Raw genomic sequence first — 12,133 nt, forward strand, 5'->3', positions numbered from 1 at the left:
TTGCCCGGCTTGGGAACGCTTCAGTTTGCCTGGACCGTTATTTAGCTTTTCGAATCCACCTTCAGTGATAGCAGTCACCCACAACCCCACCTCGCCCCATCAAAACGAAAAATAATGTCGATTCCCCTTTCCTTCCAATCTCGCGTGTTTGGGTTTCTCTGTCTCCTGTTAATTCTCTCGGCAACCTTTTCTCCACATGTGGTCTACATCCCTTTCTGTACTTCTCTTCGTTGTTTTCCTTCTTCCTTCCTCTCCGGTGTCCACTCCTCCCTCCGCTGCGGCACCCCCTCCCCCCCCAATCTCTCCTCCTTCTCTCGGGCTCCCTGCTCTGCCCTCCCCGCCCCTCCCCAGAGAAGGGTGTCCAGCTCCTCCCGGGGCTGCCCGCCCGTGGCTCCTTCCCTGCCCACCTACTATGAAGAGCGACTCCTCCCACCTGCCCATAAAAGCCAAGTGCATGTTACCAGCACCGGATCAGAGCCCTTTCCTGGTCGTCTCCTGTGGGAGCCCCCAGCCTCTCTCCTGGACCTTACGTGCTCAAGGTAAGACAACACTTCTGCAGGCATCTGACCTCCTAGGGGGTTCAGCTGGGAGGAAGTCTCCTCTGCTCAGCGCACGTACTGTTTGGTTAGGGCTTATTCTTAGGGATGCCAGATAAGCTGCTCCCTTAACTACCAACTGGTTTGAAAACAAACTTCTGTTTGAACGGTAAAATAAAAGTTCATTTGGGGCAGAAACAGAAGCATAAATATTGCAAAACCCTTTTCTCTTCTTAAATCACTTTTCCTCTGGTGCTGACTGTTACTGAGGTTAAAATGTATCCGTTTGGGGTGTTTTACTGACATTTTTCATTGTAAAATATCTCACGTATCAGTGGAGGCAAGGAAAACTTTGTCCCATTGTCAAAAATGTGCTTTAAAAGAACACAATTAGTTTCCTAAAAATAGCACAGTCAAAAGGTCTGCTAACAATTTTGCGATGTTTTCCAAAACCCCAAGACAGCTTCTGTGAGTCCTTTAAAAAATATCTTTCCAGGTTTAAGTGCTTGGAAAAAATGATTCTGTGAACGGGTGCCCTTTCCACAGAGATGGTAATCAGGTGGCTGGTAGATAGGAGAGAACAAATCCAAGTTTACAAGCTTCGGCAGAATGTGCTCACAAATCCATCTTTTTAAGACATCCTAAAATGAGAATTGGATTGGGAGAAAGTGTATAAAAGGACTTCATGAATTTCTATACACACACCTAAACATAAAGCGTTTCAATATGTTTCACAATGGAGAAAAATACAGGCCAGATTATGCAGTACTCCTGTATCCACCAGACAGTTATAAAGAAAGATCAGCCAGAAGGCTTTGGACGTTTGACCCCTGCTTGCCACCTTCTTTGCCTTCATCTAGTAAATTAATATTGACCTGATTGGCACCCAGTTCTTACAGAGCTATCCAGGGGTTCAGCTACCCTCATTTTTAAAGACTGATGTCTTCTTATTTCCGAGGTCTGAGAAGGAGCATTGTGCACCTGTGGAAGGAAAAACATCTTCCACTGCTACTTCTGTAAAACCAGACATTTGGTTCATGAAGTTTGCCATCAGAATCTGTGGGCTGTGTGGGATGAAACTCTCTCATGTGGGAGAAAAACCCTCCTCCAGTGTCTCCTCTAGGGAATTGCACAAGCCCGCTTACAGACGGCGAATCAGAGCTGGCAGTCAGGAAACCAAACCACTAGTTCAGCTCTTAAGGTTCTTAAAGTAAGAGAGGAAAAGTCTCGCTTCTTTTTTTTTTTTTTTTTGGTTTGTTTATATTGTTTAACTTGAAAAGGAAAAACTCACAAAAGCTGTAAAAAATGCTCCACTATTAAAGAGAGTAGAATTATTAGAAGTTTAACTGAGCGTCTTCCAAACTTATTCTCCTTATGGTTTGCCTAGCAAAAGAAATAATAAAGATTTTAAAATTCTGTTTGGCATGGAGGGGATTCAATGCTATTATTCAAATGAAAGAGTTGTATGTAAAGTGTTCTGTCATGTGAAATTTTGTTTCATTGGAAAAAATTATTGCAAGGAGTGTGGTTTCCTTTAAGAAAATGATATAAAATTACTATTGGCCAAGATAATATGTGACCTGGGCATATTGAAAGAGCTTTTATCTCGAGCCACAGTGCAGACAGCTTGCTTCATATCTGATGTGAGTGAGTGATCAACCGTGACAAGAGCACAGGTATGGGACAAGGCCAAACCAAGCGTGTGGTATGTCCAAGTTCATTCTTCTTTTATGGTAGTGCCGGATTCATGCCCATCATCACAAGGGTGAAACACACTGCTTCATTCAGCAGATCCCCTTTGAGAGAAGTTATCTTTTCTGGGAGGAAAAAAAGTCGTGCTCCCAGTGTAAAAGAGCTCCCTGCTGTTCCTAAGCGTGGTGATGCAAAGTGTTCTCCCAGGGTTTGCTTCTGCTTTTCCTGGCAGTTGACCCACTCCACGAGCTCTGAAACATTTAACAGTAATGCCTTCCCCGTGTGCCATCAAGTTCCATGCCCTGAATAACCAGGCAGGAGTATCGTAGATTGCACATGATCTACCTTCCACAGGGGCCTTTACTAGATACTTACAGTTATTCTTCTTTCAGGCAAGATGATACTTCCCTTAAATGTTTCAAAAACTAGTCAGTGGTGGGATTTCATGTAGTTACCCCAGTGTTTCCCCTTTTGCACAAGATGCGGAGATATAATGTGAGACTCATCTTTATGCCATTGTATGGCTACCCCGAGATCGGGTTCATTGCCATAACTATGCACCATCGTTGCAGCAGGCTTTGAATGACTTCTTTAATGTTTCCCAGAAGAGAAAAGGTGAGTGCCACTGGGTTCACTAGAGACAGGGGAAGATGCTCTGCTAATTTCACAGGCCGGCTACACCTGGAGAAACACACCTTCTAGATTCTCTACAACTCCCGAAGGTACAAAATCATATTCCTTTCATCGTCAGAAAGTATATCGCACTGTATTTCCATTTGTGGAAACCAAGGAAAGGAGAATGGGAATAAGTAGAGAATTGTGAGGGAAGCTGAGAGGAATCGCTCCTAGGACGTGCCCCAGGAAAATAGAAAGATCAGAATCTCTGTTACAAATGCACTTTCCCTCTGCCATGATTTATGTGGGATATGAGGAGATGAGGAAGAGCAAAAATCCATGTCTGCTCTTATTTTTCTTTCTTAAACCACTGAGAATATGGCATTTCCAATAAGAAGTTAAGATGCAACTCTACCATGCCCTCCTCAAGCAGAAGAGAACAGTTCAATTTTAAAGACCAGAAAGATCGCAGGCCTGCCCCATATTAAAACCCACACAAGTTTATCAATTATAATTTTACAAGCTATATCATGGGTATAAAAACCCTCAGAACATACTTTTAACTGATGGGTGATTTACATTTAAAAAAAAACCAACCCTAACTCTCCCAAAGGACCCAGTGCTGGGTGATTATTTGAAATTTAGGAGCGGCAATTTACCCCTTCTTATCCATTGCCATCCACTTCAGGATGGCAATCTGCAGAGTGATTGAGTTGCAGCCATAGTTTTCAACCTTCCGTCCTCAAGTAACCCTCTGAGAGCTAGGTCTTTCTTCTTAACTAGGCTTTCTGAGCCACCAGGTCCCCGTAAACACTGACATACATCATTTAAAGGAGGTACGGATCTTGAGACTAGAGTGCAATCTTCTCTTTGAAGAAATACATTGTTCCAACTATTGAGTGAAAAGAAAAACAAAAGGAGAAGAAAGGAGGAGGTTAATAGGAGAAGGATGCCCTCTGGAATTTAGAGACTCTCTTTAGCTTTGTGGGAAAAGGGCCCCTTCCTAACGCAAAGCATCCAGAATTTTTTTAAGGACCAACTCACAAACTCTTACAAAATAGTGACGACATAAGGAAAAAGATCTTCCAATGACCTGACAGTCATTGACAGCAGTTTACACCCTACAGTACGAAATTAGAGCTCTGCTGAACTTCCCTTTTTTAGAGAGACAAGGAGTAAAGAGTGAGAGACTTAAGCACAGTTCAGCACCAACAGAGAGAAAGCGCTAACCTGACATTCTGCTATCACTTTGGTAACTGTGTTTGCTGTTTGAGGAAGGAAATTCTGTATATTCTTTCCTCAAAGAAATAGATTTGCAAGAAGGGAGTCAGGCAAGGTCAAGGTCGGAATGTCTGTAATCTGGGGGCCCTCTGTATGCAAATCCACAAAGCCATTGAAATTGCTTGGTATCAAACTGCAGTTACTGAAACAAAAATGTTCCCAAAACTGATCATAGAGTAGTTAGTTAAATAATTGTGAATGCTAGCTTATCAATGTAGCATTGTAGCTACAATGTAGCAATGTAGCAAAAGCAACTCCCAACACAAATAGCTGATTATATAAAATACTGAAACACACCTGATGGTTCACCTTCCATCTCCTCCATTAGCTTTGGGCTTATTTCCATTGTCTCCCCAGGAAAACAAATGCTGCCCTTTTGCCCCTCCGCACTGGACTTGCAAATGCAGTCATGACCTCTCTGTGCTGTCCCTCTTTTGTTTCATTAGAATAAATCTCTTCTCAACTCCCTTGGATCAAGTTTCTGGAGTACCACTCATACTTGTGGCTTTTCTAATTACCAAAAGTCTCATACTTCTCTTAAACAGGATGTAAATTTTTACTTCAATGAATAAAAAGGCTTTACATTTACTAAAGCTTAATCCAGAAGGAAAAAAGGTAATTTAAAATTGCTGCTTGCCTCCAATAGGCTCCCTAAAATGATGTTTCTAAGCAGTTTTATTTACCTAGTCCCTATTCTAACTTCTTGTGGATTAAAAACCTTATTTAGAAAATCCCTGAATATAAATGTTGGAAGGATCTGTGGAGCTAATTTTAACTGAACTTAATTTTACAGATGAGAAGAGGTTAGAGAGCTTAATGTACTGCCCAAGGTCACCCAGACGTGTGTAGTAGAACCAGGGCTGGAGTTCATGGAGCCAAGCCCTCCCTCCAGCCAGCCTTGTATAACTGTAGTGCTCTTCCCCACACAGTGTGTATCACAGACGTCTGTGACTGCACCAAGAATTCCACTGGAGCTTGGCATGTAGGGTTCTCAGAAGCCATAACCTGGTAGTACCTCTACGATGGAACATCTAGAAACACTGATCCGAACCCCTATGAAGAGAGGTCACTGATTGTCGTCACCGCAGGGACTTTGTATGTGTTTCTCCATTCCAGAACCTGACACGTAGTATAAATGTGTTGTGTGGTGAGTGAATGGGGGGCGGGAGCTAAATATAAAATGTCTACGCTTCTTTACTTGGTCCAGAGAAATCCTTATAACGAGTCTATAGGGCCTTATAGGTGCTCAGATCTCAAATATATCAAATTTAAGATTCTCCCTTGCTTTAGGGAGTGTGGGAGAGTTCTCTAGCCTCATCAATGGCTAAGCCATTTTCCTGCCTGCAGTACTTTCACTAGTCCTCCCACACTTACCCAAGTACCAGAAATTATACTATTTGTCCAGCAGGCTTAAAAACCTAGTTCCAATATTTATGTGACAGAACAAGTGTGTTATTCTGTGAAGAGTTTACAGCATCACCTTCTTCTTTTCCCACCCAATAAACACTTGCACATTCCTCGGTCTCTAATGACAAAAATGGCAAAATATGTATAATGGACAGTCAGAGGAAACTTTGGGGGACATACTCGTTGAGAGGTGCAGGCATGAGATGTGCTGTGACAGAGGGGAGGGGCCGTCAAGGGACTGAGACCCGATGGTGCCGCTGAGAGGGATTATTATCCCTCTGCAACAGAAGAGGGAGACACTTGAGAGTTTTTGCAATGCCGGAGAAGAGAGTGTCTGAACCAAACCCTTCTCCAATGTTTGGGACGTGAGGAGATCTTATCTGGTCAAGCTTCTGTTGGTTCAACACCATTTGAGGACTGGCTCACATGGGGGATTTTATAAGCATTATATTTATCAAAACTCTTCTTAACCCTTGACTGGACCTCAAATAGGGAAAGAGCCTCATTTGACCTTATTTATACTTGACTCTAACCCAGCATACTAACTCTATGTCATCAAAATGTTCTCTGCTAAGATCACAGTAAAATTTTGGGTAGTATAGAAAGTCACTCCTATATAGCAAATGATGAAGGTAGAAAAGACTATTCATGTAGCATTTCTGGAAACAATTTACCCTCTATAAGTGGACAGATGTTACCCCAGATGTGTCTTCACTTTCCTCTGAAACATGCCTGACAATTGTTTGCATCTTTGAAATAATAATTGTGTTTCTGAAATTGATTTATTGTATGTTAAAACTCACATCGTCTGTGACTAAGCGTCATTGTGAAAACATTCTTTTAAGTGAGTCTTTCTTGAAGACTGCCTCTCTTAAGCTTCCTATTGATGTGTTTACATCACAGGATATTTAGGCATTGGCATCACTTGATGTGCTGAGATTAAAGACTATTCATCACTTCATATGCTACTTTTCCAACTCTAACTGGATAAGCTTGGGTGTGGATGTCAGCCGTTGGCCTCTCTGGGAAATAAAATGGATCCAGTCTGTTGGGGAGCTTCTCCATCCCCCTCTGTTAGCTAGATAAAACAGCTGTTTTTCTGAAAGTCTGGGCCAATGGCCTCCCTAATTAAGACTTCATGTACTAGGGTAACTGTGGCTAGTTTATGCAGAAACTTTGCTACCCAGAAGCAGAGTGACTGAGCCATAGCTGCCTTTAGTTCAACAGGAGGACAGTGAATCTTGAGAGCTGGTTGAAGAGCATCGTCCTGGGACAGCCAGGATTTATTTGGGTAGTTGTCATCCCATTGAGTATGTTGCTCCAATTATTGCCATATGCACTCTGAAGATAAACCTAACCTTGGTTCATAAATTCAAAGTGATGACTATATATCATTAGATTTCTTTAAAGAGCTCTACTTAGCAACTATTCATTCTTCAAGTCCAGGGTTCATGGTGTTCATCAGTGCTATAAATTTAAACAACAGCCTCTTGTTAAAAGGCAGACACAAGATAAGGCCAAGAAGTACATGAAGGGAGACTCTAGGTGGAGCTAAAAATTTGGGCTTAAATGGCCAAGATTGTTGAGGTTGGAAGAATGAAGGGAGAAAAGTGATCAGCAGCAAAAATATGCTATTGGATCCACAATTCCTAGTTAAACAACATGTCTAGGACTCCTTCCAGCTCCCAATTTATTCCAATCCCTTGCTGTTCAAATGAGTGGGAAGGGTAGTCCTTGACCGGTAGAGGGAACCAGGGGGCTGAATGTCTCAGAATAGAAAACTGACCTATTCCCAGAGGGTGCCTTTCGATTTGAATTTTTCTGATAAAAGGTAGAACATTTTGCCACCAGTGGCTAAAATGCACCATGGGAGAATGTCCAGGCATCTAGAAATTTCTTAGAAAGAAAATCAGAGCAATCTCAGAAAATGTTATTTCCAAGGCCACCACCAGCCCACATGAAATGGATAAGACTAAATGCTCAATTCAGTGACAAATAAACTCCAGCAGCTGGGGGTCGACAAGAGACAAACACAGAGAGCCAAAGGCTCTCATGAGTTTCAAAGGAAGCTGTGGGATCCTGCTATGACTAGACCCTCCTGTCAACAGGAGAAGGGGAAGGAAGCTGGAAAAAAGTAGGAGGCAGAAATGAGCCAAGCAGGTTTCTCCAACCAAGATGGCCCAGAACCTGCACTCCTGGGTTGGGGTCTCTCCAGGAAGCAGCCAGAGACTGGCCCTGCCTAGACCCAAAGGGAATACCTTTCCATTGAACATTGCCATTGTTCAGGTGTGTGCAGATGGCTTGTTAAGACTTGAGATATTTGCATAATTCAGGATCTTTTGAGGGACAGAGATCAATTAGGACCATAAAGAAAAAATCCCTGGCACACCAGAGAAGGGCTGCTTGCTTTGTAAAAATTGTAACAGTCACAAGAAAGCAGAGCAACCCTCTAAGGCCATTTCTGATGTCAATAGAGATGACGCTATAAAGTTGGTATGCGTGTGGCCTGAGATTTCTCTTCCAGAAAATCTTTAGTGTTTTAATCTCAAAAACACCTTGACTCTTTCTGGGGCTTTGGGCAAATCATTGATCATCTCTGTACTATCTTATATAGATGAACGATTCTTAAATAACCACTCTCTTTACCATTTAGATATACGGAGGTCTTGCCAAGTATTTTACGGAATGATGCTACTCACCCATATGTTGTTACTGTTGCTTAGTATAGTAAATAGATTATACTCACAACATCTGGGAATGGCTCATGGTATTTATACAAAACCAAGTCAAAAAGAAATAAAATTACAAATAAGCACATAACCTTCCAAGATACAGCAAGAACATTTTTGTGTTTTAGAATACAAAAGACAATTCCACATGTCTCAAAGGGTCAGACAAGGTCAAGAGTAAGTAGAAAAGGGGAAAGAAAAAATTATGGCTTGAGAGTCTCAAAAGGCCTATATATTCACTTGTCCATGTTTTGACACCAATCAAAAGACAATTCCTCATGCCGCACACACAGGAAAAGGTTTTGCAATTTAAAAACTCTATTTTAACTGGAGAAAGATTAAATTCTTGATAATGACTGTTATATTGAGTAAACCTCTGAATGCTCCTTTTCAACACTTTCCAAAGAGTGTTGCACAACTGTAACATCTGGGACATTAATATATATTCATGCAGAGAAAGGTTGTGTGGTCAAATAAACTTTAGAAATACTCAAGCCATATGATCAATCTTATTCACTGCAAGACTTCACAAAGACCTTAATATGCTATGTATATTTTCATTCTTCAGAAACATTACAGTTAATAGTGTGCCCTAAATTGATTCAATGACAAGTCTTCCCAAACTCAGAACATCTCCTGGGGCTGGTATTCTGTGGAACAGTTTATGAATCACTGTCCTGCTTCACTACTTCAAGATCTACTGGGACGTGGTGCTTTCAGTGTTGCTAATTATTATGTAATACACATTGACTGTCAGTGTAGGTTATGTGTTATATCAAACAACAAAAGAAGAAACAATCCCAATGTGATTTCTAAACCCAGATGAAAAAAAGAAGAAACAGATGAACATGTCTTGGGTCCCCAACTCTGTTTTTTGTAGTAGTAAGAATAATAGCAGAAATTTCAGAATAAGTTACGTGTTTTTAAATTCTAGATAGATGGATGGATGGATGGGAAGATAGAAGGGAGAGAAAGAAAGAAAGGAAGGGAGGTTGAAGGTTGAACAGATTGAAATGATCTCTTCTTTCCCACTATCTAGATATCATATTATAAATAGACAAATGGCTACAGTAAGCAATAAGTCCAGTGAACAAAAAGCCTAGATAATTCCCTGAATTAGCTCAACTATCTGTGAGCTGATAATTCTGTTTCACCTTAAATGACCATTAATTGAGATCACTGAGCAAACATCTTCCTTGAGGATTTAGTTCCTCACCATCAATAGGCAGCTACCTCTTATAGTAAGAACACACTGATATTTTAGTGTCTCGCTACATTGGAGATTATTTGGTTTACCTGTGACACTCAGACCTCCCACCCCCAGCAACCTCCCCATTTCTCTTAGGGCCCCACTCTAGGAATTCTCTTTCCCTTTCACAAAGATAATGACTGGAGGCTAATAGCCTTTAAGAATAAGTAGCTCACAGTCATCCAAGAAAGAAATTCAAATTCATCATTACTAGTTAATAATAATAGATATTATTTATTAAATGTCTAACCAGACCAGACATCAAGCTGGTCCCATTATCTCTATTCCTTGTATTAACTGTACAAGGGTGGTATTTCCATTCCCAAGTTAAAGATGAGAAAAACTGAGCCTCTACTTGGTCAGGCAGCTTGCCCAGGGTCACACAGCTGGGAAGGGGCAGAGCCAGGATTCCCATCAGAATCCCACTCCAAACTGTAGCCTCCCAACTCCTCCATGCAGCCTTTCACGGTGTCATGTCCTATCATAAATGGGAGGAAAAACTTCAACTGCCTGTGACAATGCCTCTGACTCATAAAGTGAGAGAATTCCAGTGGCTCTGTTCCTAGACACTGCCGACTGGCTCTGTTTCTTGTTTAATACTGTTTTTAATTTCTTTTTCTTTCTTGTGTTTTTTCCTAAAAGCATGCTCTCATTTCAGAGCCAAAAAAGTAAGGGCTGTGTAACAAAAAAAAAAACACAAGAAAACCAAAACTATCATTTCTCTCTAGGGTGATTTGTAAGGGCTAAGGTTTCTCCATAAATTCTCCCCAAGTTGCTTGGCATTGATCTTGTGAAGAGAGTGACAACCTAGCCTGTCACTCCTAAGGCAGTAGAAATCTCCATGATTATATGAGAAACAGACTAGAACAAAAGTACTATGGCACATTATAGATACTTGAATCTGGTTCATCAGAACATTCTCTTTGGCCTTATATTTACTACAGTCCATCGCCAGATGGTGAAAGTCAAGACAACTTAAATGATTCCCTCAGGCCAAATGAGTAAATGTCTATGTTGTCTATACCCACTGCTTAACCTGCCATGAAGGTATACCTAGAAATAAGTACGTCTTGAGCCCTTTCTCCATGTTGTGCCAAAGACACAGGAGGAAAGAAGGTCCAGCTCTTTCCATATGGTCACATTCTGCTAAACTGTTTTGCCTTTGATCTACCCTCTCTGCATATTGTATTCCCTACTTAATCTACTGAATTAATCTGCACTCCTCCAAAATTAGGATCAGGCGCTCTCCTCTGAAAGACCCACCTGCAGCCAGCCTGCACCCAGCTACACTGTGCACCATGGCACTCTGTGCATGGTCACTCTGCAGTTGCCTTGGCTTGCTTTATGTGTACAACCATGAGTTCCTTGCACAAGGAGTTATGTCTTATCTATGCACCCTCAATACTTAGCACATAATAGGGGCTTAACAAATGTGAACAAGAGGAAAGCAAAAAAGGAACAGGGTAATAAAATACAGTGATGGTGAATGAGAAGGCTCTAAAATTCTTTTCTCTATACCCATATGTTATTAAAAAATACAGCTTGATCTAAGTCCGTTTGTGTACATGCCCACATACACAATGTTACTGGCCTCGGCTCTGGAGCTACAATGGGGCACACAATGACCTCACATCGGTATGCTAACGTTAAATATTGGCCTTCTGTGTACCAAATTACACAAGAAACAATTGTTTGCTGCATGGTGCCACTGTCTCAGAACTGTCAGTACTCTGCTCAGAAATATCCAGTGGGATTCTGAAATACAGAACAAACAGCTTAGTTTGACAGTCATGTTCCTGAACCTCTATCCAATCCACCTCTCCGTCTGTATCCCTTTCCAGCCAATAACGAGAATTTGATCTAAGCCACATTGGCTTTTATTCTCCTAATCATTCCTTTTCCCTTTCTCCACTGAGTAGCCCCCACTGTCTGTTTCACCTGTCAAAATAGCCATAAATTCAAGGCCCTATCAAAGTTTTTCAAACTATTGCATCCTGTATTGACCTTTCACTATTTTCAATTGACAATCAGTGGTGATAAATGTCAGCTATGTGTTGCCTGTACACTGTACTGAAGAAATTGGGGCTACCTACTAGAACTTTCTGCAGTGATGGATACGTTCCAGATCTGAGCTGTCTGACATGGTAGCCACCAGCCACACATGGCTCCTGAGCATTGGAAATGTGACTAATGTGACTGAGGTACTGACTTTTAACATTTTATTTTACTATAATCTTTTTATATTTAAAATGAAATAGCCATGTGCAGCTAGTAGCTACTGTGTTGGAGAACCCAGAATATTTCAATGTTCATGTGCTGTGCCTTGTATCCTTCGATGGAAATGTAAACTGCTGGCAAAGTTGAATATGGTGCTTTGTTGTATGTACCCCAGTCAATGCCAGGGCCAGGTTAATGTTCATTGAATGTTTTGTTCAATGCATTGCTTGACTACTAGGTCTGCCTGTAATTGTTGCATCATCTTAAAGAAGTTTGCCTGATGTAAATAATTAAAATAGTACAGATGGCATTTGCTTTTTATTTTAATGGCTTAAACTCACTGAGAATGGCACTATTTCACTATTTGGATCCTTTATCACGAAATGAGATGAAGACAATTTGGACTG

At 41.2% G+C, this 12,133-nt stretch overlaps 1 protein-coding gene across 2 annotated transcripts in view; it reads left to right on the forward strand.

Annotated features, from left to right (window-relative positions):
- Positions 1-343: 343 nt before the first annotated feature.
- Positions 344-12,133, forward strand: part of COL8A1 (collagen type VIII alpha 1 chain) — a 156,468-nt gene continuing 144,678 nt past the window's right edge. For both annotated transcript variants that reach the window (XM_053670322.1, XM_037160845.2), the window contains exon 1: positions 344-539. The gene's annotated coding sequence lies outside the window, so the exon portion shown is untranslated. The remainder of the gene's footprint in view (positions 540-12,133) is intronic.

This window comes from Artibeus jamaicensis, unplaced genomic scaffold, assembly GCF_021234435.1.
Source record: "Artibeus jamaicensis isolate MK-2021 breed Jamaican fruit bat unplaced genomic scaffold, CSHL_Jam_final contig_558, whole genome shotgun sequence".
NCBI classification, from domain to species: domain Eukaryota; kingdom Metazoa; phylum Chordata; class Mammalia; order Chiroptera; family Phyllostomidae; genus Artibeus; species Artibeus jamaicensis.